This window comes from Scyliorhinus canicula, chromosome 5, assembly GCF_902713615.1.
Source record: "Scyliorhinus canicula chromosome 5, sScyCan1.1, whole genome shotgun sequence".
In the NCBI taxonomy this organism is placed as follows: Eukaryota; Metazoa; Chordata; class Chondrichthyes; order Carcharhiniformes; family Scyliorhinidae; genus Scyliorhinus; species Scyliorhinus canicula.
In genome coordinates, this window is record NC_052150.1 from 186111323 (window position 1) to 186130779 (window position 19457).

The 19457-nt window shown below is 48.7% G+C and overlaps 1 protein-coding gene across 6 annotated transcripts in view; it reads left to right on the forward strand.

The window, feature by feature from the left end:
- Window positions 1-19457, forward strand: part of jcada (junctional cadherin 5 associated a) — a 415634-nt gene that overhangs the window by 114112 nt on the left and 282065 nt on the right. Inside the window, exon 1 of one of the 6 annotated variants that reach the window (XM_038798242.1) lies at window positions 8487-8629. The exons of the other annotated variants lie outside the window; for them this stretch is intronic. The gene's annotated coding sequence lies outside the window, so the exon portion shown is untranslated. Of the gene's footprint in view, window positions 1-8486; window positions 8630-19457 lie in introns of those variants that run through there. 6 annotated transcript variants of the gene reach the window in all.

Here is a 19457-nt window from a genome sequence, read left to right on the forward strand (position 1 = left end):
TTCTCCTCTATGTGGGCGTGATTCTCCCAATTTGAGTCTAAGTGCTCCTGCCAGGGGAAATACCAAAGTGTTTCCCGCTGGCACAAGGGGCACTACTCAGGTGCCCTTTAATGGCATTTAGAAACTTTATTTGAGAAGGTTGAGTTTTTCTCTGGATTTGAGAGGGGTGGAGCCTAAACTCAATGGCAGGCCCCGCTCCTCAGAATTGCACCCTATTCTCAAAATAATCTTACAGCCCACCCCAATCCCTGGCAAGTTCCCCTCCATCGCTGGAAAGGCACGTCCTGAAATGTTGGCAAGCCACTCCCCCACCTCCCCAAATGATAGGCTTGCCAAATGCCCCCGATTCAAGGCTCCCCATTCAAGCACTCCCTTCAATCTCCCACTACAATCCCCCCCCCCCTCTTCAGGCCCCCATCTTTGGGACCAATCTGGCGACTTGGACTCCAAGAGGGGGGGGGGGCAAAGGGTTGAGCACCCTCTCTACACCTGCCTCCAGGGTGCTTAAAGGAGTTCTTTGTGGGAGGTGAGGGTTGGGGGGAGGGGTGGGGGTGGGGGTGGGGGGGGTGGGGGGGGGGGTGGGGGGGGTGGTTATGGGCTGGTCTGGAGGGGCTCTGGTTGGGAGTCTTTCCCAGATGGTTGGTATGTGGCAGATCTCCCTTCTGTAGTTTTGAAAATCATTAAATTGTCTTCCTGTATGTCAAGTTTTAGTTTAAAATCTTCCATCTGATGTATTGGAAGCCTTTGATGTCTCTCCCAACATGTCATGTTAAAAGATCTATCAGAAAAAGGTGGAAGTGTTATCCTCTATAGCCTTAAAACCTTTAAACTACCTCCAAGAATAGAGAGGGCACTGTCCCCTTTGCCCCACCTCGGAGCACAAGGCGACAGGTCCCTGCTTGTCAGGACTTTACCAATTCACGGCAGGGGTTGGGGGGGTTTGGGGGGGGGGGGGGGTAGCACCCCATGAGGCCAGTGAATTTGGCTTCCTGTCCGATGATGATATTAAAATGAAGTTAAATTAAAAGTTTGCAGGTTCTCTCCCGCTCTGGCTGGGAACCTCGTCGGGGCCGGCAGGACAGACCAGGAGACTCACACCCGGCGGGAATCCCCTTTTTGCCCTCATGCCTGATTCAGCGAGTGACCACATTTCCTGCCTGGGGCTAGAGGCCCCAGAAAATACGCCCCCCTCCCCCAATCAATTTTGTTCTCACCAAATTAACCTGTCACTCTCATTTTGCAGTCTCTTTGTATCCTCCTCACAAATTGCTTTCCGACATACTTTGTATCATTAGTAAATTTGACTACAGTAAACCTGGTCCCTTCATCCAAATGTATACTACACATTGTAAATAGTTGAGACCTCAGCAATTGCACCCCACCCCACTGGTTAGAGTTTCCAACCTGAAAATGACCCTTTATCCCAGATCTCTGATTCCTGTTAGTTCGCCAATTATCCATATTAATACCAAAACCATTAGGTCTCATCTTTGTAGTAACCTTCTCTGCACTTTCTCAAATGTCTTTTGGAAATTCAAATGCACCACATCCACAGCCCCTTTCTCCACCCCAAAGGACCATAAGACATAGAATCAGAATTAGGCCACTTGGCCCATCGAGTCTGCTCCGCCATCCACACATGGCTGATATTTTTCTCATCCCCATTCTCCTGCCTTTGCAACATAACCCCAATTCCCTTATTAATCAAGAACCTATCTATCTCTGTCTTAAAGACACTCAGTGAATTTGCCTCCACAGCCTTCTGTGGCAAAGAGTTCCACAGATTCACCACCCTCTGGCTGAAGAAATTCCTCCTCATCTCTGTTTGAAAGGATCGTCCCTTCTGGTTCTGGTTTCCTACAGTGGAAACATCCTCTCCATGTCCACTCTATCCAGGTCTCACAGTATCTTGTAAGTTTCAACAAGATCCCCCCTCATCCTTCTAAACTCCAACGAGTACAGACCCAGAGTCCTCAAACATTCCTCATATGACAGTTCTTCATTCCAGGGATCATTCTTGTGAAACTCCTCTGGACCCTTTCCAAGGCCAGCACGTCTTTCCTTAGATACAGGGCCCAAAACTGCTCACAATACTCCAAATGGGGTCTGACCAGAGCCTTATGTAGCATCAGAAGTATATCCCTGCTTGTTACATCCTCAAAGAGCGCTAACAATTTCCTTTTCATGAAGCCATGTTCTCTCTGCCTGGAAGTATTATGATTCTCTAGATGTCCTGCTACCCATACTTAATAAAGGAATCCAGCATTCTCCCAATGTAGTTTCTTGCTTTCTGTCATTTCCTGCTTTCTGTCTCCCTCCTTTCTTGAATAGAGGTATTTCTCCAACTGGGACATCTCCACAATCTGGGGAATTTTGGAAAATTACAACCTGTGCATCCATTATCTCTGCACCACCTCTTTATTAAGATCCAAGGATACAGGACATCAGATCCAGGGAACTTGTCAGCCTTTAGTCTTATTAATTTACCTACTGCAGGTTGAAAATCTCTTATCCGTAATGCTTGGGGCCGAGTATGTATCAGATTTTTGGAATTTGTTTGATTTGGTATATCGTGCACATGTGCGGCGCACATTGGGAACTGCACAAGTGCAGAATGCTGGGAATTGTGCAGCGCGCATTGGGAACTGTGCATGTGCGGAATGCTGGGAACTGTGCATTGTGCAGTGCACATTAGGAACTGCGCACGTGCGGGATGCTGGGAATTGTGCATCGTGCAGCGTGCATTGGGAACTGCGCATGTGCGGAATGCTGGGAACTGTGCATCGTGCAGCACACGTTGGGAACTGCACACGTGCAGCGCGCATTGGGAACGGTGCAGGTGTGGTGTGCATTGGGAACTGCGCATCACCCACGAGCCTTGTGGGATTTCTCACTCGAGAAGTCACGTCGGCGCTCGAAAAAAAGTGCAGATTTTAGAATTTTTTGGTTTTCACAATTACAGATAAGGGATGCTCAACTTGTACTCCTCGTACTGTTTTCTCTTAAATTCCTCCCTCTCTTTTGCCCCTTTATTACATGTTAGTGGGATGCTCTTTGTGTCTCTACAGTGAAGACCAATACAAAATGCTTGTTAAGGTCTCTGCCAGCTCTTTGCTTCCCCTTATTAATTCCACAGTCTCATTCCTCTCGGGGATTAAGGTTTACTTTAGCTACTCACTTCCTTTTGATACACTTTTATCCAACTACTTCTATTTTTTTTGCGAATTTACTATCTTATCCTAATTTTCCCCTCTTTATCTCTTCTATTTTTCCCCTGACGGTTTCTAATATGTTCCCAATCTTCCGGCTTATCACCAACTGCACAGAATCCTTTCTTAACGTTCTTAGCTAGTTAGCATGGAAGGTGCATCCTTTTCATACACTTCTGTCTTTCTCAATGGAATATATCTTTGTTTAGAAAATGACGTGAAAGAATGTAAAATCCTTCCTCATGTTCTGATACATGTGGCTAATTCCTGTTGGATTACAACTTGCAATCTATCTGTAGGTTTAATATGGAACTGGTTCAGGCAACTCCGGCTGAAGAATGTAGGAGGAATGATGAACAGAAAAATAGAGAATTCCGAAATTGTTAAAAAAAAGAGTTAAAGTGGAAGACTCTGCTGATTTCAAAACGACCGGGATATGGGGAGAAGGCGTACATAGAATGAATGAGATCCACAACCATTACAATTTGAAAAATGCTGAAGTGGCAATTATTAGCTAGCTTCTCACACAAAACATAACATACACAGAAGAAAATAAACAATTTCTGATTCCAAACATTCTGACTGCAAGGCAAAACAAAAACTGCATGCCAACTGAAATTCGTGGCAAAATTTTCCGGAATCGTCAGCAGCAGGAGTCGTGATGGCTAAGGGAGCAAGATTTAGCGGGTGGCCAAAAATCAGTTTCCCAACGTCAGGAAATTAGTTTGGGATTTTGCTGTCCCAACTTTCTCTCCTGAGTTGTGTCAAGGATCCCTCGTTGCTACATCGGGAACCCCATTTCCATCTCATGATTGCTCACCAAAAGGCCAACTCGGCAGATTCTTGTTCTCCTTCCAAATGAAGCACCCTGCTTGCAGGAACCGAGAACTTTCTGTTTCACTACTGAACATCAGTGGCGTGAACCTGGCAATGGAGATTTTTTTCCTGGACCTTCAAGTCAGTACACTTTGCTTTCACTTTCCCCTCACACCATTACTAAGAGTTATCAGCTACTTGTCACACAAGCTGTGGTACAGGGGAGGTGTGATACTGAGGCAGGATTGGTTAGGGGGATGTGGTCGTCATGGACCTGAGTGGAAGTGTGAATGGCTGTCCGGGTGCCGTGCAAATATGCTGCCTGGTGCTGGAACATATGAGGTGATGGTGGAGCAGGTCACTTCCTGCCCACCCTGCCTAGTGTTTTGACATGCTCCTTGTGGTTGCATTATTAATGAGCCGAACAGCGCAAGATCTTGTGTGTTCAGCCATCCCGCTCTCCAGTGGAAGTCACTCGAACCTTCGCCTCTGCCACTGGTCTTGGTGCCCGGGATAGAAAATTCCACCTTAGGTCTACAATAGTATACAAGTGTCAGCTTGTCAAAACCTTCCTGCAAAGGAAAAAGATGGAGGTCTCTGCTCAGATCCAGCTGCTAGTACTTATAAGCATTTGTTAGTACTTATTCTAAGCATTTTTTTAAAGGTCCAAATCCATTTGACCATTTCCTGATTCACTTGTTTTTCACACTTTCTGCAATATTTCACTTGATGGTCCACTTTACAATTGATCAATGTAGAGGCTATAATGGAATGCACCAACTATATTCTCAGCACAACAACCTCTTCAAAGAACTGACAGGAATCGTTGTGCTTGCCTGTCTTTAAAAATATAATAATAATCTTTATTGTCACAAGTCGGCTTACATTAACACTGCAATGAAGTTACTGTGAAAAGCCCCTAGTCGCCACATTCCAGCGCCTGTTCGGGTACTCTGAGGGAGAATTCAGAATGTCCAAATTACCTAACAGCACCTCTTTTGGGACTTGTGGGAAGAAGCCGGCGCACCCGGAGGAAACCCACGCAGACACTGGGAGAATGTGTAGACTCCACACAGACAGTAACCCAAGCTGGGAATCGAACCTGGGACCCTGATGCTGTGAAGCAACAGTTCTAACCACTGTGCTACCGTGCCGTAATTTGATCACATTTGGCATAAACATATTTTGCAAGGTTATGTGAAAGCAAATTTAAACGGGAAAGGTGGAGAAAATGTGTAAAATTCCATCGGAATAGCTAAGGATCAAAACTACATTAATATTTAATTGCACGCTGCAATAAATATTGATGAGATTTGCTTAACAATAATTCTCAACAAATTATATTTATGCCTTTAAAGTAATAAAATGCCCCAAGTTTCCCAGGGTCATTACCGTGCACAATTAAATAATAAGCCATATACAGCAATATTAAGGCAGAGGACCAAAGGTTTGAATCAAAGAGGTAGGTTTTCAGGAGTGGATTAAAGAAAGAAAGAGAGGTACAGAGTCGGAGAAATTTAGGGAAGGAATTAAAGAACTTGGGGCCAAGGTGGCTGAAGGCAAGGCTATTAATAATAGAGGAATTAAAATTGGCGATGCTCAAGGAGCCAGAATTAGCTGAGCGCGGATATCCCCAGAGCTATGAGACTTGAGAAATCAGTTAGATAAAGAGGGGCAAGGCCATGAAAGGCTTTGAAAACAAGGATGGGAATTTAAAAATCAAGATATCAACGAGCAGTGAGCATAGTAGAGATAGGTGAGAGGGAATTGGTGCAAGCAAGGCAGCAGAGCTTTGGATGACCTCAAGTTTATGGAGGGTAGAATGTGGGAGGCCAACCAGAAGTGCTTTGGAACAGTCAATTCTATGGGTAATGAGGCATGAATTGGGGCAGCACAGTGGTGCATTGATTAGCACTGCTGCCTTACAGCGGCAGAGATCCAGGTTCAATTCCAGCCTGGGGTGACTGTGTGAATTTTCTTTCACTTTTTCCCCATGTCTGCGTGGGTTTCCTCCGGGTGCTCCGGCTTCCTCCCACGGTCCCACAGTCCCAAAGATGTGCAGGTTGGGTGGATTGGCCATGATAAATTGCCCCTTAGTATCCAAAGATGTGCAGAGTAGATGTGGTTATTGGGATAGGACGGTGGAAATAACGTGCTATTTCAGAGGGTCAGAGCAAACTCAATGGGACGAAGAGCCTTCTTATGCACTGGAGGAATTCTATGAATGGGGATGTTTGTATGAGTTTGGAATGGGGACTGAAAACTATGGTTCACTTTTCCCCACATTTAATTGATGGAAATTTCTGCTTGTCCTACAAAGAGACAATAGTGGAGTTGAGCAAGGTTGTGACGATGTAGAGCAAAGTGTCATCAAACTACATATAAAACTATGCTAACAGCTGATATAGTTAGGGGCAGCATGTCTGTGAGAAATAGGAGGGAGACAAGGATAGCCCCTTGGGACCCAACAGATCTAATGGTGCAGGAGTATTAGGAGAAGAAATTTCAAGTGATACTTTAGCTACAATTAGATAAGCAAGGATAGAACTAGGGAATGCAATCCCAACCAGCGGATAACAGTGAAATTAAATTATGTTTATGCAATATCAGAATTAGAATTAGTTTGGCATGAGCTGGGCTACAGTATAACTCTTAATCAAATTGAAATGGTTGTGATGATTTAAGTAGGCAACAAATATCAGCACACTACTGAGTGTAGTGACAATATACTATCTCAAAGTACATACAGAGGCATTTTCATTAAACGTGACATCTGCTGTTTAACCGTCCAACCAGTGGTGAACATTGTTTCATTTGAGCTGTGTTGTGATGCTGCCCATCCCATGTGTATTGGACATTATAGTGTAAGCGGACATGGAACAAGAAAAGGCCATTTGCCCCTTTAAGGGGCAATATCAACAACAAGTCCTTGAGGGGGCAGATTATGGTTCTGTTCTGGAACAAGTAAAGGCCTCAAGTACAATGGCAATCAATCGACCTTTTACCTAAACAAATCACCTCAGTCTTTCCTTGGAGCCAAGAAAAAGCCTCCCATATTCAAATCAGAACTGTGACACTCAGCAGGAAAGCCACTGCTCTTTCTCCACTCCAGGCGAGTATCCAGATTATTTACCTGGGCTTGGAAATAGGTTGTCAGCAGATGAAAGTGGCAGACAGAGTTTCCAGTGACACAACAGGGCAAGATCTTTAGGCTATAGGAGCCCTTTTCTGCTCGTATTTTCCACAGTTGGCAGCCTATGAGATCCCAGTTATTTTACTGTGCCATTTAATTCATTGATGCAGTCTCTCATCTGAGCTTCAGCAGTAGGTTGAGTGATAGTAATCTACCCAGCACTCAAACCATGGTAACCAGTGAACAGCCATGCTTTTCATTAAGTTTGCAAATATTAAGGCTGATTATCTGGCAGCAAGTCAAATGCAAATGATGGAGCATGAGGATTCTGTTTGCATAAAAACTCCATTGGCCCATACTGGCCTCACTTAAATATCTAAAATTGCTTACGCTGGGTTCCTTACTGAACCTTGTAACATTAGGTGAGTTTCTGCCCACAGTATGAACCTTGCCGACATCAGGTGGTTACAAGAGAATACTATGGCACCTCCAGGCTTCTTATAGCATTTCAGTTCCCACTAAAATCTCTGCAATTGTTCCTCTGATCATCGGCCACGGGTTCGGCAGAAGATCCACTAATACCTGGAGAAGAGGCAAAAACATAGCCTATTTAAAATGAGGGTGTAGCCAGTTCCCTCGAATGCGAGCCTGTTGTGAGCTGACAAAAGTTCATTTTGGTATGTGTGCAAAATGGCAGTTATACCTTCCTTGAATTATAGCAATTCATTTTTTTAATGAATCTTCCATTATAAGTTCCAATTTTAATAGTGTGGAATATCACTTTTAAAGCCAGTTAAATCTGAATGATGCTGGTGATTAGAGGCTCTTTCATTTCACTCAGCTATACCTACATAACAACAGTGAGTAGCTTTCAAAACTACCTCATGCAGTGTAAAACACGTGGGAACATCTTATGGTCCAGAAAGGAGCTACATAAATGTAAAACTTCAAAGTCTTTCTTACTTGGTACTAAGGAGGGGTGAGAAAAGGAGGAGATTTTCTTCAGAGATTAAGGGTAGAGTCCCCAAAATAATTGATGGGCCAAATAGTCTTTTTCTTGTTCCTATGTTCTTGCAAAGCCGTCAGTCCATCTCTTCTAAGCGGCTGGCTAAAGACACAAAGCACAAACTGCCGTTCACATGACACGGATGGTCGTCACGCTACTGATTGATCAGCAAATTCTATTATGGGCTGCATGCAACATGCACCATGAAAGAAAAGGTTAAACCCAATGTTTATTCCATTGGAATCTGAATCAAAGTGTCAGCTGATGGCCCGCTTATATCCGCTAGCTGTGACTGGGTTAGCTCGCACAGAAGTATGGGCTGCTGCGTGCAATCAACAGGGGAGCAACACCAATTGCCATCATTAATAGAGCGATGTGTTGGTCACTTGGCTCGAATAATCTGACAGGATTTTATCAATTTCATCAGGATGTTCCCTGCTTGCAAAGCCACCCAGCTACCAGGAGGTGAGAAATCAGTACAGCATTTCAGAAAATATTTCAATTAGTGCTGTTTTTGAGCTTTTACTGTAATTTAAATGTGATATGCTGATTTTAACACTTTAGGCAGGAGAATGGCTGCATTTCGTCTGCTTGCAAATTGCCATTAGCAACATATTCACATTCTCACATTAAAATTGTAATCATGCACCATGTCCCACCATAGACTCTGATCCTGAGGGCTGTGAGTTGTTATAAAGGACACTTACTGCTGTACCAGACTGTCTCGCAGAAGCATGATTCTGAAGAAACTGCAGAAGTGCTGAAAAATAAAAGCCAACCTTTCTTTTGCTGGCTATTTTCTACTGAGCAGAAAAAATGATATGAAGGACAAGGGAGGGAGTGAGGAATAAACCCGGCATTCTGGCATTTTACAGGCAAGGAGCTGAATGTGTTCCACAAGACTATATAATAGTGTTAAATGAAAGCACTACATGCTTAAAGAACATGAGGGATTAAGCTTCTCTTCCTTGTGCCTGGCACGTTTTATTAAGTTTTCTTGGCACGTGTAAATATAAAGGTAATTTTCCGCACCAGCCTTTATTCTTCTTGACCACACACCCAATAAACAAAGCAGCCTTTCTACCTTTTATACTAATCTCTTATTCAGTCTCTGGCCCTGATTCTCAGAATTGTTTTTTTGAAAAACCACTGTTGCAGTCAGTACTCAAACGTCTGCATGCCACCACCCTAATGAGATGGAAGTTTCTGACCCACTTTGTGCTAGATTTGTGAAGTGTTACCTTGTTGGACCCCATGACTGCAGGCAAGTTGGTTGTTTTGAGGGTTTCCTACACTATGCAGGGCACTTCCTCCAGCACTGCAGAACAGTGCTGGAATATCAAGAACATAAGACCATCCAAACCAAGTCATTCAGCCCTTCGAGCCGACTCTTCCATTCAACAAGATTGTAGCTGGTCTATTTCAACCTCAATTTCCAGCACTATCCCTCTATCCTTTGATGTTTTTAATATGTAGAAACCTATTGATTTCAATCTTGAACATACTCAATGACTGAGCCCCCACAGCCCTGTAGGGCACGGCATTCCAAAAAATTACCAGCCTTTGAGTGAAGAATTTCTCCTCATCTCTGTCCTCAACAGCTTGCCCCTTATTCTGAGACTGTGAACCCCTTTTCTAAACACCCCTCACCCCCACACCAAGTCAGGGGAAACATCCTTCCTGCACATACCCTGTCAACCCCTGTTGAATTTTGTATGTTTGAAAGACATCACCTCTCATTCTTCTAAACTCCAAAGCCCCGTCTATTTCATCTTTCCTTGGAGGAGAATCCCTCCATCCCAGGATTGAGTTTGGAGAACCTTTGATCCATTTCCTCTATGGCCAGTATATCTATTCTTGGGTAAGGAGACTAAAACTGCACACTATACTAGAGGTGTGGTCTCACCAAGGGCGAGATTCTCCCGTACCAGGCGAGGTGGAGGGTCCCGGCGGGACGGAGTGGTGTGAACCACTCCGGCGTCGGGCCGCCCCAAAGGTGCGGAATCGTCCGCACCTTCAGGCGCTAGGCCGGCGCCGGAGTGGTTTGCCCCCCGCCGGCCGGCGTGGAAGGCCTTTGGCGCCGCATCAGTCGTAGCCGAAGGGACTCCGCCGGCCGGCGCAGGAGTGTCAGCGGCTGCTGACGTCATCCCTGCGCATGTGCAGGGGGGTGTTCACCTATACGTCGGCCATCGCGGAGGCTGACACGGCCGACGAGTAGGAAAAGAATGCCCCCACAGCACTCGGTGGGCCCCGATCGCGGGCCAGACCACCGTGGGGGCACCCCCCAGGGCCAGATCACCCCGCGTTCTCCCTCCAGGTCCCCGAAGCCCGCCTGCGCCGCCATTCCCGCAGGTAAGGGACCAAGTCCAATTTACGCTGGCGGGACCTGCATATTACGTGCGGGACTTCGGCCCATTGCGGGCCGGAGAATCGCCGGTGGGGGGGGGAACGCTGCGAGCGGCCGCCGACCGGCACGGCATGATTCCCGCCCCCGCCGAATCTCCGGCCCCGGAGAATTCGGCGGCTGGCGGGGTCGGGACTAACGCCGCCCCCCCCCCCCCCCGGCAATTCTCAGACCCGGCGGGGGGGTCAGAGAATCCTGCCCCAAGACATTATATAATTTTTTTAATTTTTAAAATTTAAAAAAAAAATTTAGAGTACCCAATTCATTTTTTCCAATTAAGGGGCAATTTAGCGTGGGCAATCCACCTACACTGCACATCTTTGGGTTGTGGGACCGAAACCCACGCAAACATGGGGAGAATGTGCAAACTCCACACGGACAGTGACCCAGGGCCAGGATTCGAACCCAGGTCCTCAGCGCCGTAGGCAGCAATGCTAACCACTGTGCCACAGTGCTGCCAAGACATTATATAATTGCAGTAAGACATCTTTACATACATGCTTCTATGTATGTTAGGCTTACATTAACACTGCAATACGTTACTGTGAAAATCCCCCAGTTGCCTGTTCGGGTACACAGAGGGAGAATTCAGAATGTCCAACTTACCTAACAGCACGGCTGGGGTTCTCCGCTATCCGGCGGAGTGGGCCGTACCGGCGCCGAGGAGTGGCGTGAACCACTCTGGCATTGGGCCGCCCGGAAGGGGCTAGGCCGGCGCAGGCGGGGTTGGAGCCGTGCCAACCGGTGCCGAATGGCCTCCGCCGGCTGGCGCAAGTTCGCACATGCGCGGGAATGCCAGCGTGTTCTGGCATGATCCCAATGCATGCGCAAGGGGGGTTTTCTCAACGCCGGCCATGGCGGACCGTTACAGCGGCCAGCGCGAATGGAAAGAGTGCCCCCATGGCACAGGCTGGCCCGCAGTTCACTGGTCCCCGATTGCCAGATCCCCCCCGCGGCCCGCAGAGCCAGGTGCCGCCGTTAAGGACCTTGTTTGATTCACCTTGGCAGGACTGGCCAAAAACGGGCGGCCACTCGGCCCATCGCAGAGTGGAGAATCGCCGGGGGGGGGGCCACTGCCAACTGCCCCCGACCAGCGCGACGCGATTCCCGCCCCCGCCGAAAAACCGGCGCCGGAGAATCCAGCAGCCAGTGCCAGGGCGGCGGGGTGGGATTCACGCCGCCCCCCCCGGTGATTCTCCGGCCCAGCGGGGAGTCGGAGAATCCCGCCCCACATCTTTTGTGACTTGTGGGAGGAAACCGGAGCACCTAGAGGAAACAGGAGCCCAGGCAAGGGGAGAATGTGCAGACTCTGCACAGACAGTGACCCAATCTGGGAATCAAACCTGGGTCCCTGGAGCTGTGAAGCAGTACATGCATGTTCGCTTTCAATGATTCGTGAACGACATCCTTTGAAGTTCAACATTTCCCAGCCCCTCACCATTTAAGAAATACTCTGTATTTCTGTTTTTCCTATCAAAATGGATAAACCGATACTTCCCAACATTGTATTCCATCTGCCAAATTTTTGCCCACTCACATAGCTTCTTCAAATCCCCTTGAAACATTTTTGCATTCTCCTCGCAACTCTCACTGCCAGCTAGTTTTGAAAATATTGCATATAATCTCCATATTGAAATCATTTTAATTAGAAACAAAACTACTTAAAAAAAAACACTGCCCTTGAAGGTCCACAGGTGAGCAATCGTTTACATTATGGTATAGCACTGAAGGTTAAGTTCCTGGTCAGAGCAATTCTGCTCAATAACATGTCCTTCAAATAACCACCTTGACCTTGAAAGCTCCCATTATTGAAATGTCCTTTTAGAGGATCCCTTCATGCATTGACTTTCCTAGTTTTAGATGTTGGGGATGACACAATGGGATAGTTGTTCTTTCCCCCAGCATTCTGGGACATGGCTTCCCCTGTCCTCAAATTCCAATCGCAGTCATGCCATGGTGAAGAGCAAGTTGTGTGGCTACGAGCTGCTTCCCCACAGGGAGAGATCAAAGGGGCCAGCAGCTGGGCAAAATGCCCTGAATTGGCACAGAGTCCTCGTGATGAAAGGTCACTGAGCAGAGACTGTGGGAATTAAAGGGCTGGAATCCACTAAGAGGTGTCGGAGAGGAAGAAGGAAGGAACAAATGGGGGCAGAGTGATATCATGGAGGTTGTTGCTGATGCACACAGGGCCCCACCTCACCACCCCCCTCCCCTATTGATAAGCTCCCCCCTTTCCTTCCATTAATTGGGCAGTTATGGGCCTCAATAGTGATACACCATCAATAACACACGACGAGTGATGAATGTAACTGAGGCTTTAATACACTAAACAGCAAGCCTCTGGACCCGAACTGGATCCGAAGGCGGAGACTTGCCACCTTTATACAGAAACCCGAGGGGAAGAGCCACAGTTGGAGGGAGCCTGGACAAGCCCAGGCATGCACAATACAACACAATGCATAAAATGCAATAAAGTAGTTTTACCACATTCACCCCCTGTTTGAAAAAAGAGTCCGGCGGGGGTGAAGTGGTCTTAAAGGTCACGTCTGTCGGGGGCCTTGACCTCCCGCCATGATCGCCTCAGTCCCGGCTGTGGTGTGGGCTCCGGCGTCGAGACCTGCATGTCCGGGAGCATGTTGTCGTCTTCTTCACCAGATGTTGAGTCAGCGAGGGGGGGGGCAGTGTATGGGCGAAGGTGGTGGTGCTTGTCGCCGGTGGGCCTGCGGGTGTCAGTTTGTGAGGGAGGTGGGCAAGGGTGGGGGAAGATGGTGTAGGGTGGGGGGTGGTGGTGATGGTCACCGGGGAACCTGCAGGAGCCAAATCCTGAAGATAGACTGTGTCCTGCCGCCTGTCCTGGTGTGCCACGTAGGCATATTGGGGGTTTGTATTGAGAAGCAGGACCTTCTCGACGAGGGGGTTGGTTTTATGGCTCCTCGCATCCTTCTGGAGAAGGATGGGCCCCGGGACTGTCAGCCAGGACAGAAGCGAGACCCCGGAGGTGGATTTCCTGGGGAAGGCAAACATACGCTCTTGAGGAGTCTGGTTAGTGGCTGTACATAGGAGCGACCGAATGGAGTGGAGCGCATCAGGGAGGACCTCCTGCCAGCAGGAGACTGGGAGACTTTTCGACCGTAAGGCTTATAGCTGGTCGTCCTGCTGGAAGCAATGCCTTTGCTGAGCAGGAACTGACGCCACTCATCGCTCATAAAGGAGTAGACCCGATCACTGTGGATGTAGATGGGGAACCCGAACAGGGTGAAAAGGCTGTGCAGGGCCTTGATAACGGAGGCAGAGGTCATGTCAGGGCACAGGATGGCGAAGGGGAATCTGAAGTATTCGTCAACAATGTTGAGGAAGTACACGTTACGGTCAGTGGAGGGGAGGGGCCCTTTGAAGTCCATGCTGAGGCGCTCAAAGACGCGGGAGGCCTTTACTAGATGTGCTCTGTCTGGCCGATAGAAGTGTGGTTTACACTCCGCGCAACCTGGCAGTCCCCGGTCACGGACCTGACCTCCTCGATGGAGTAGGGCAGGTTACGGGCCTTGATGAAGTGGAAAAAGCGGGCGACCCCCAGGTCACAGAGGTCATTGTAGAGGGACCGGAGTCGGTCTACTTGTGCGCTGGCACATGTACCGCGGGAGAGGGCACCTGGGGGCTCATTGAGCTTCCCAGGTCGATACAATATATCATAGCTGTAGGTGGAGAGCTCAATCCTCCACCTCAGAAACTTGTCATTCTTGATCTTGCCCTGCTGTGTGTTATTGAATATGAAGGCAACCGACCGTTGGTCAGTGAGGAGAGTGAATCGCCTGCCGGCCAGGTAATGTCTCCAATATCGCACAGCTTCTGTGATGGCTTGGGCTTCCTTTTCGGCGGAGAATTGTTGAATTTCGGAGGCATGGAGGGTACAGGAGAAGAAATCCACGGGCCTGCCCGCCAAGTTGAATGTAGCGGCCAGAGCAAAGTCCGACACATCGCTCTCCACTTGGAAAGAGATGGACCCGTCCACACCGTGCATCGCGGCTTTGGCAATATCTGCCTTGATGCGATTGAAGGCCAGGTGGGCCTCAGCCATCAGGGGAAAAATGGTGGATTTGATTAGTGGATGGGACTTGTCCACATAGTTGCGGACCCACTGGACATAGTAAGAGAAGAACCCCAGGCATCTCTTCAGGGCCTTGGGGCATTGGGGAAGGGGGAGTTCCTGGAGGGGCCGCATGCGGTCGGGGTCGGGCCCTAGGACTCTGTGTTCCACGACATAGCCAAGGATGGCTTAGGCGGGTTGTGCGGGAGATGCATTTTTCTTTATTATAGGTGAGGTTCAGGAGTTTAGCGGTGTGGAGGAAGCGTCGGAGGTTTTCGTCATGGTCCTGCTGGTCGTGGCCACGGATGGTGATGTTGTCTAAGTACGGGAATGTGACCTGCAGCCCGTACTGGCCAACCATTCAGTCCATTTCCCTATGGAAGACCGAGACCCCATTGGTGACGCCGGAAGGGACCCTTAGGAAGTGGTAGAGGCAGCCATCTGCCTCTAAGGCAGTGTATTGGCGGTCCTCCGGGCGGATAGGTAGCTGCTGGTACGTGGACTTCAAGTCAACTGTAGAGAAGATTAACCATGTCAGATATTCGGGGGAGGGGGTACGCATCGAGCTGCGTGTATCGGTTAATGGTCTGGCTGTAATCGTGACACTCTGGTGCTTCTCCCCAGTCTTGACGACCACCACTTGGGTTCTCCAGGGGCTGTTACTAGCCTCAATGATCCCCTCTCGCAGGAATCGCTGGACCTCCGACCTGATAAAGGCCCTGTCCTAGGCACTGTAGGTCTGCTTCTAGTAGCGACGGGCTTACAGTCCGGGGTGAGGTTTGCAAAGAGGGAGGGTGGGGCGAATACTTCAGATTCCCCTTCACCATCCTGTGCCCTGACATGACCTTTGCCTCCGTTATCAAGGCCCTGCACAGCCTTTTCACCCTTAAGGGTGAGGAGGGGCAGGGGTCTGTCGGACTTTAAGGTAAGATTCTGGAGATGGCACTGGAAGTCGAGCCTCAGTAATAGAGCAGCGCAGAGGTGGGGGAGGATGTAGTGCTTAAAGTTGGTGTACTCTACGCCTTGTATGGTAAACATTGCGACACAGTACCCCCAGATTTGTACAGCGTGGGATCCGGAAGCCAGGGAGAATTTCTGGGTCACGGGTAGGATGGGGCGGGAGCAGCGCCTGACCGTATCTGGGTGTATGAAGCTGTCTGTACTCCCGGAGTCGAAAAGGCAGGCCACCTCATGCCCATTGATCCGGACAGTCATCGTGGACTTCGCGAGGTGGTGCGGCCAGGACTGGTCAAGTGTGACGCAGGCGAGTGTCGGAAGGCGGTCGGTTCGCCAGTTGGAGGTAGCGGCGGCCAGCGTTCAATTGGGTGAGCTGGGCTCCCGGGAGGCTGCAGTGGTCCCAAGTTGGCGGCCCCCATGGATCGCGCACGGCGGGTGTTTGCAGCGATGGCGGCCAAGATGGCAGCCCCCCATGGGTTGCACGTGTCGGCCAGATTTAAAGATGGTGGTGCCCACGGGTCACACATGGCGGTGGCCGCAGCAGCTGGGCCTAGAAGCTTGAGGGGGGATCGGGCCTGGCAGGCTTTTGCGAAGTGGCCCTTCTTCCCACAGCCGCTACAAGTTGAGTTCCGTGCCGGACAGTGTTGTCTGGGGTGATTACCCTGGCCACAGAAGTAGCACCTCGGGCCTCTGGCGTTGGCGGGCCACTGCGAGGCGCAGGCTTGTGTCGCACCCGGATCGGTTGATGGTTGTGCCCACGAGGTCGGAGGTGTTGGCCCCCATGTTCTGGGAGGCCACCTCCAGTGAGTTAGAGAGTTGTACAATCTCTGGGAGGCCGAGTGTCCCCCCCCCCCCCAACCCCCACCCCCCACCTTCTAGTAGACGCTGGCGAATATAGTTAGAGTTCATGCCCACGACATAAGTGTCCCTGATCAGCAGCTCCACATGCTGGGTATCCGATATCGCCCTGCAGTCACAGTTCCGGCAGAGGATGCGCAAGGCACGCAGGAATTCTGCGAGTGATTCACCAGGGCGCTGTCGTCTCGTGGCGAGGAGGTGCCTAGCATATACCTGGTTAACTGATTTCATATATTGTCCTTTTAGCAGCGTTACTGCTTCCGCGTACGAGGGGGCGTCCCTGATGAGGGGAAAGATGCTTGGGCTCACCCGTGCGTGCAGGACCTGCTTCTTCTGGAGGTCTGTGAGGTCTTCATTGAAGAATGTGAGGTACGCCTCGAAGCAGCTAAGCCAGTGTTCAAACGTCTCTGTAGCGTCAGCTGCCTGTGGGTCCAGCTCCAAGCGATCAGGCTTGAGTGATGAAATTGAAATTGAAAATTGAAAATCGCTTATTGTCACGAGTAGGCTTCAATGAAGTTACTGTGAAAAGCCCCTAGTCGCCACATTCGGGCACCTGTCCGGGGAGGCTGGTACGGGAATCGAACCATGCTGCTGGCCTGCTTGGTCTGCTTTAAAAGCAAGCAATTTAGCGATTTAGATGAGCTAAACCAGCTCACCTTTAGGAGTTTAGTGTATTAAATTGATACACCATCAATAACACATGACGAGTGATGAACGTAACTGAGGCTTTAATACACTAAACAGCAATCCTCCTGCCTCTGGACCCGAACTGGATCTGGAGGCGGAGACTTGCCACCTTTATACAGAAGCCCGAGGGGAGGAGCCACAGGCGGAGCCTGCCTGGACAAGGCCAGGCATGCACAATACAATACAATGCATATAATGCAATAACGTGGTTTACCACAAGTACGTTTAAGAACAGGCAGCCCAGTGGGCATTTTATCGATCCCCCATATTATGAGGAACCTGTTTGCAGTGCGTGGGAAGCAGGTGGGCAGGGTCACATTTTACCCCCACTAGGCCCAGGAGGGCTGATAAAATCCAGCCTAAACATGCCACAATTGTTCAATAAGTTGATATTTTTCAGGTTGGCACAGAGGGTAGCCTTGGAGTTAACATACTGAACCTGAGCCATGGTTCACCTGGGACTGATAGATGACATCACTGGGCCCAAGAGGATTTTTAAAAAATACGAACCGTTTAGTCCTAGATTCCTTCCTCAATTCACAGAGAGCAGGGAAAGAGTACTTTGTCAATGATTGAAGTTAGCAGGTTGCAGATTGAAGTTAGTAAATCAGCAGCAATTCTCATTCCAATATGTAAGACACACAACAGAAAAGGAGAGGTGTCACATTTAATTAACCGAATGCAATCTGGACCTTGTTTTGAAGGCACATTGGAGTGAAGGCAGCTTTATTGTTTCAGTCGTCGGGTGATTGCATTTCACTGCAGTAACACTTCACTTTGTGAGTAATTAAACAAAGGTTGTGGATGCTGCTTTCCTCCATTACTTGCCCACAGACTGTTTCCTGCCTGTACATTTGTTTTGCCACTAATTTTCACTGACCTCTGTACAACCTTTGGAAAGGCACTGATCCATGTTTGGAGCCTTTTGTCTTTAAGCAGTCACATCATTTGAAACTTTTAGCTGAAACATTGAGTATTCCATGGCCTGCTCCTCCACCAACATCCCAGCACAAAGCCTGACCTAGCTATTAGAGAGGATTCTGAGGGATAGGATTTACAGATATTTGGAAAGACAGGGTTTGATTAGGAGTAGTCAGCACGGCTTTGTGCATGGCAGATCATACCTTGCAAATTTGTTAGAATCCTTTGATGAAGTGACCAGGACGTTGATGAGGGCAGGTAGATGTAGTCAATATGGACTTCGGTAAGAAGTCTTACAACACCAGGTTAAAGTCCAACAGGTTTGTTTCAAATCATTAGCTTTCGGAGCGCAGCTCCTTCCTCAGTTGAATGGAGAGGTCTGTTCCAGAAACATATATATACAGACAAAGTCAAAGATGCCAGACAATGCTTAGAATGCGAGCATTTGCAGGTAATTGAATCTTTACAGATCCAGAGATTGGGGTAACCCCAGGTTAAAGAGATGTGGATTGTCTCAAGCCAGATAGTTGGTAGGATTTTGCAAGCCCAGGCCACATGGTGGGGGGGGTGGGGGGGGGTGAATGTAATGCGACATGAATCCAAGGTCCCGGTTGAGGCCGTACACATGTGCGGAACTTGGCTGCAAGTTCCTGCTCGGCGATTCTGCGTTGTCGCGCGTCCTGAAGGCCGCCTTGGAGAACGCTTACCCGGAGTTGGAGACTGAATGCCCTTGACTGCTGATCTCCTCTGATCTCTGGGTAATGGTGGTCCCACACTAACTGTCAGTGAGAAAATCTCCACAAACACTTCTATCTATCTGTCTCCTTCCCATCTCTCAGCTCTGCTCCTATTTGGTCCTCAGGTCCCTTTATCAACAGTGTCAGCACTAAGCTCACCTGCACCCTGTGTATGAGGGAGTCCAAGAGGAGTTCTCCAGACATTTTTCTCCTTTCATTAAGACTGATTTTGTTTACCTCTCCCAGCAACATGCACATGGTAGCAGACTGCGGACTTAGGAAAGGTCTACTCATGATGCTACAAGTATCAGGTATATGGGGCAGGCATCATTGAGCAGCTCACCCATGCCTGCCTATAATTCCATGGGTTCACGTTTAGGCTAATCTCTCTCTGAATTGCCTTTATTCACTTGTCCAAACAGCGTTCTTTTGTTTCCCTTTTAAATTTAAGAATGCTACGCTGAGTTCAAATTACAGATCCGATCGCCCCAATTTCTGTGGTTTCGAATCACACACTGAGCAAAGTATGGACTACAGTACAGATAAAAGGATTTATCACTCATTGAAAACGGTTGCACTGAAGCTTTCCAATCCTCCCTCAGCAACTTGCTCTTCTATGTAATATTACCATATCTGCCAATAAAA